This window comes from Triticum dicoccoides, chromosome 7B (genome assembly GCF_002162155.2).
Source record: "Triticum dicoccoides isolate Atlit2015 ecotype Zavitan chromosome 7B, WEW_v2.0, whole genome shotgun sequence".
Lineage (NCBI taxonomy): Eukaryota > Viridiplantae > Streptophyta > Magnoliopsida > Poales > Poaceae > Triticum > Triticum dicoccoides.
This window is the reverse complement of record NC_041393.1, coordinates 563,435,969-563,441,968: the sequence shown is the minus strand read 5'-3', so window position 1 is coordinate 563,441,968 and position 6,000 is coordinate 563,435,969.

Genomic DNA, 6,000 nt, shown 5'->3' with positions numbered 1-6,000 from the left:
CTCGACGCTGCCCCGCCGCCTCGACGCGACCCCGCCGCCCGGACGCCGCCCCGTCCACACCACCGTCACCGGAGCACCACCACCACCACCCGTCGCCGGAGCATCCTTATCCTCTCCGACCGCCTCCTCCACCCCGGCCCGCTCCTCCAAGGTAAGCTACCGCCCCGACCCCTTAAGCTGTTGCTGATGTGCTTACGCTCTAAAGGATGACAACGTTCATGAACTTCCTCTTCGCAAAAGCCAGCCACCATTTGTTGGGAGTGCCATTAGCTCTGTATGCGCAGTTGAGCAGCCTCCCGCTCGTTTCCTTCAGGGGTTTATTCCATGAAGTATCATCTGTTCCAGATGTCTGCATTACAATGATGCAATGCAATCTGTTATTGGTAAATGCAGTATGTTGTGCAGTGTCATGTACTGTTGGCAAACACGGTACTAACAATAGGCTGCGGGTCTTTGTTTTTAAATTTTATTTTATGTATCCCCACTGCCACTATATCCCTGAAATAGTGGACAAAGGACAATGACCTCTACACAACGGCTGCCTGTAGTAGTTTACTTCCTGGTAGTTTGTACGGTTTTATCTCTCTGCACTCTCATTGCCTGCTACAACCTGCAGTGCCCCAGTACTAATACATTTCAGAGTTTTATATGATTCCTTTGCTGCATATTGTGTATCATTAATTCAAGGCTTGAGATAAACCGTTTCAATTCAAAATTGTTTTACTTAAATTTGGATTTCTACTGATATATCCAAGTGTATTGCTCCAACCACGTTGTCACTATCCTAAATCAAACACGGCAACTCTCTACTCCTATGCTTTTGCAACACACTATTTGAACCAAGGATACTTCAACTCACCACTATGAGCAGATTAAATTTATTTGGATTGATAAATAACAAAATAGAAGATGTACGTGCTATAAGCTTTATCTGTTCTTGTTTGATTGAGTGGCTATAGTGCTAGCATTCATTTTGGTGCAATTACTAGCACTTGCTCCACATGCTCCTCTAGCACCCCTCCCCTACGTGTGACTGCGTGAGGGAGTGGTGAAGTGGAGACACGTTTACAGTTTTGCTGTGTCTCCAAAGTTTTTTTGGGGGGAATTATTTACTGTTGCATTTACATTTTCCCTGCTTTTTATGACATGTATTGAAATTTTATAGGTATGTGAGATCCTTGAAGATAATGCCATAAGTGCTAAGATTGGCAACTCTGGATGCGAGCCTTGGGTGGTCACCTCCTGGTTGCGTGATCATCTACTGTCTACCCGAGACAGACGGAACACTTTGTTGTGGAAGAAGGTATTTCTGTAACAACATATCTGATATGTCACTTAATTATGCATCCGCTGATTTATATTGGTCAGCACTATCCAATTTTAATGATGGAAAGTTGCACGGAGTTACTGTTTTTTTGTGTGATTTATAATTGTTACTATCAAAGGCCAGACATTGGCACTCTCCATATATGGCAATCAAACTCATTTTACTTTTCCTTATTGAACTTGCATGACACTCTCCGTATATGGTGATGCAGACTTGTGGTGAAGAAGAGCAAGGCCAAGAAAGACTCCAACAAGCCCAAGCGTTGTCTTACTCCTCATGTGAGCCCCAGATTTGATTTGTTGTTGTGGTTCGATTCACTCAAAAGGGAGTGATAATTTTTCCTATGTTCATAGTGTGAGATTGATCCAGATTGAATGTTATGCATATCTTACACATAGGAGTGTTAGACATAAAGCATGTCCAGCAGAACCTTTAGTGCATCTTTGCTCTTGTTCATTTAGTTTCAGTAAACAAATATTGCGAAGCATGACATGGCCTTTGTGAGCTCCTTTGTATAAAATGAAATGCAAGGTTGCTGATAATGTAACCCAGATCACACAAATCAATTTTTTTTCAATTTATGCAACTGTAAGAGTACCAACCAGATTACACAAATCATTTTTTCTTCGGAAGTGTGTCATAATTTCCCTGTCCTAATTGTTGTTTTGATTCAGAAATGATGATTTGCTACAACCAGTGCATGCATGCCTTTTTTCTTCTTCATTTTTAGTAAAGTGCTCTGTTCTGGGTCATGGACTTTGTGCCATGGACCAGTGCATGCATGCTGCTGCTGCTATACTACTTGTCAAGTGATGCTGCTGCTGCTATCTGCGAGCTGCTGCTAGTTGTGATTTTGTCAAGTGATGCTGCTGCTACTTGTGATCTTCTAAAATGACCCCTTTCTCCTGAAACGTTGATTAATTTCCGTTTCGGTTGAGAAATGGGGCACTCCAAGGTCAAGAAAATTAGCAAAGGTCATGCCCAATTTTCTTGACCTAGAAGGTGCCCGATTCTCAACCGAAATAAAATTTAATTTGCTTTAGTGGTTGGATTAGTTTAGTATTTTTTGTCCATATAATACTATTTTGTTGCTTCATACTTGTACTGCTCTTGCTGTTAGTGTACAGTAGAATAAGAATTACTCCTACGAAGGAGTACAATGTTGATTGCTTGCTTGCTTACATATGTGATTAATTAATTAATGGCCAAGATGTCTTTGAGCCTAGTCTACAACGTTGATTACTCTGCTCTGTTGCAAACGCGTAGAGCATACTTGCGCCGGCAAGCAACTGGTTTGAGAATACTCATACTTTTTCTATTTATTTAACCGTCACTTGTTGCAACTAGTAATGTTATAATAAAACTGTTAATGATGCTATTTACCATTAAAAACGCCTTCTGGTTGTCTTTGGACTTTGGTTGTAGTATAGGACCTTGTATTCGGCGGGCAAACAATAATTGAGAGTAGTATATATCATGCTGCTTTTGGTCTTGATAATGTTTCTCGTGTGGCATTGATCGACAAGTAACAGTTTGCCCGGTCACAATTGCAACAAAGGGAAGTGACACAAAAAATTGTTACATGAAAATGGATCGGATAGACATGTCTGTGCGGGTAGCGGACTGATGGATATCCTTGGTTGTATACATCTTATTCAGCTCGCAACCAATAACCGCGGAATGGTTTGACAAATGTATTATGCTCTTTCTTGTCTCGATAATGTGTCTTGGGGTCATATCGGGCTAAACTTTAGTAGTATACTCATAGCAAATGCATCGTCATTTCACGTGGTGTTGAGTCAAGAAATAACGTACCGGGCGGCGAATACGAGCATGCGGTGTGTCCTCTCGACCCGTCGACCCCCTTTTCCAGTTGTCCTTACCCTTTAGCTCAACATCAATTCGACCACAAAAACAAGAACAAAAAGTGTTGCCTATGAACAAAAATAGTATTCTTATTCTTTAGTGGTTGGATTATCATGCAACAGTGCCTTCAAGATCCAAGGCAATATCACAAACATCATAGGCAATTTGACCAAACTCACAACCTTGTATCTTTGCAGCAACCAACTTTCTAGACACACCCCTCAAGAACTAGGTTACCCTGAGAACGTGGACTTGGACCTTAGCAACAACACACTAACAGGTTCTATCCCAAAACACCTAGGCAATATCACAAACATCTCTCAATTGTTCCTTGACAATAACCAACTTTTTGGCGACATTCCTCGAGAATTAGGTTATTTGGTCAACTTAGAGATCTTGTTCCTTGACAATAACCAACTTTTTGACCAAACTTTGTTTCTATTTAGAGAGAAACATGGCCCACAACGATGAGGCCGGGGGTTCGGGCGGCAAGGCATTCTGGGAGCTATCCCAGGAGATGGAGGAACAACCTCACTTCTATGAGGACGCCGCCTTCCCCACCGATCCTAATACCACGGATGGTGCCGCCGAGGATGACCACACTGATGCCACCACTGATGGTGCCGCCGAGGATGCCACCACTGATGATGGCGGCGCACGCACAGATGGCAGCCAACCGAAGAGGCAACGGAAGGACCGGCGCCCGATCGTGCTCCGCACCCTCAAGGAGGAAGTTACTGAAGTGGACTCCAACGGGAATCCAACGGCGCCCGAACGAATAGTCAAGGGGTACTCGCTTCAGCTCGGGTGCATTGTCCGGAGCACCGTCTCGATCAACACCGAGAACCTGAGGCATCCTGACCGAGGGAATTTGCGCCACCTCCTCTTCACGAAGCTGCACGAACAATACAAGTTCCCCGCTGAATTTGAAAACACAAGCCTCAAAGGGAATAAAGTGAACAATGCTGCCCTCACGAAGATGAGCAAGGCCCTGTCTACTTGGAAAAGCAATGTGAAGAGAATGATCGAGAAAGGTGAGAGTTATCAGAAGATCAAGGAGAAAAATCCTTCGATCACCGAAGATGACTACAACGACTTCAAGATCAATTGCTCGAGCACCGCAAGCTCCCAATCAAGTGAGTGGGGGAAACAAATGCGGGAGCTGAACATAGGGGAACACACACTCGATCCCGGCGGTTACAGAGTGGCGGAGCCTATATGGGACAAGGAGGAGGCGGACCGTGCCGAGCAAGGCCTACTGCCCCTCTTCGATAAATACGGTGACAAGCAGACCAGGAACTTTGTTAGGGCCCGGTACAAGAAGGACCCGAAAACAAAGGAGCTTACCACGGATCCGAAGACCAGGCAGCTTGAGCTTGTTCTGGTAAGGAATACACCCCCGCGTAATTAGCTCCATATGGTTGCATTCTAATTAATGAAGCCAAATTTCTAAATGGTTCACATTCCTTCCGCAGGCGACTGAAAGCAGTAGCGCGGGGTCGACTAAGAGCAACCCTTGGGACACCACTCTAAATAGGGGGTTGAATGTAATGAAGAACAAGGATAAGCTCAGTAAGCCGACGTCAGCTGGTCGTGTGGCCGGCAAAGGCTTGTCGACAAAATGGGGGTCATACTATACCGCTGGTGTGCGGAAGGAGAAAAAGACCAGCTCGGAAAGCCAGGAGCGAGAGGTTCAAGAACTCAAGGCACATGTGGCGCGGATTCCGGAGATTGTCCAAGAGCAAGTGGAACAACGACTCGGAGCGACGATCACCGCCCTTGTGCCTACCTTGATCTCGGGGTTGAGTGCGTGGATTGCGGGCGGCCAACAGGGGCCGCCCCCGATTCCTAGCTTCACGGCCAGCAACTCGCATAATGCGATGGCGGGGCCATTGGTGCCTCCGGCGGAGGCGGCATTGGTGTCTCCGACGCCGGCACGGGAGCTTAATGCACCCGGGTGTACGCCGGCCGGCACCTCTTCAGCAAGCGGCCCCTCCGTCAACTGCACGCCCGCCGTTGGCGGTGCCTCGACATTAGCCGAGCTCGACGCCATCATCACGGTAACTAATTAAGCCTCTCTCGGCCGAGGACTTCATCTCCTTGCCTTTGACTGGGCATCCCTGACGCCCTACATGTTTTCGCAGGGCGCCGCCGACGTTCCGTGCACTCTCCTCCACTTCGTGAACAACGAGTTGGTCGATGTCGCCAAGGGCAAAATCATTCAACCGGGCAACCCCTTGTTCCACGGTACCCTGATGCCACCCAACTTGTTTAGGGTTCAACTGGTTCGGGTGCTGCCAGGCTGCGACGACTTGTTACCTCCGATTCGACCCGTCGGGGCCGACGATGAAGACGTGATGACCCTCAGCGCCTGCCTGAGCTGGCCCCTTCTTTGGCCGAAGAGCCAGATTCGTTTGGGGGCGGGGGACACCACCCCAAAGACAACACCACCAGTCGTGCCGGCGCCAAGTCGGCCCCATGGCAAGACCGCCGTAACGGTGCCAGACATCCCTATGCCACTGGATCCAAACATGCATATGGCACAGGATCAGAACGACGACGACGACGACGATGATACATTTGGCAACGTCGATCAGTACTTTGCCGAGCATGGGTAAGATGGCGACTTCATGGGGCCTCCTTCTCAAGAACCAAACCCATTAAAGGCGTGTGCGATCTAGCTCGTACCGCGGAGAAGCCAAGTTGCAACAGGCGCCGTCTGGCGTTCAGCTCTCAGGAGACGCCTCCAGCTGCCGACTTCACCGAGCCTCAGATAGGCGAGGTGCGAAATATTATCAGCCCCAACA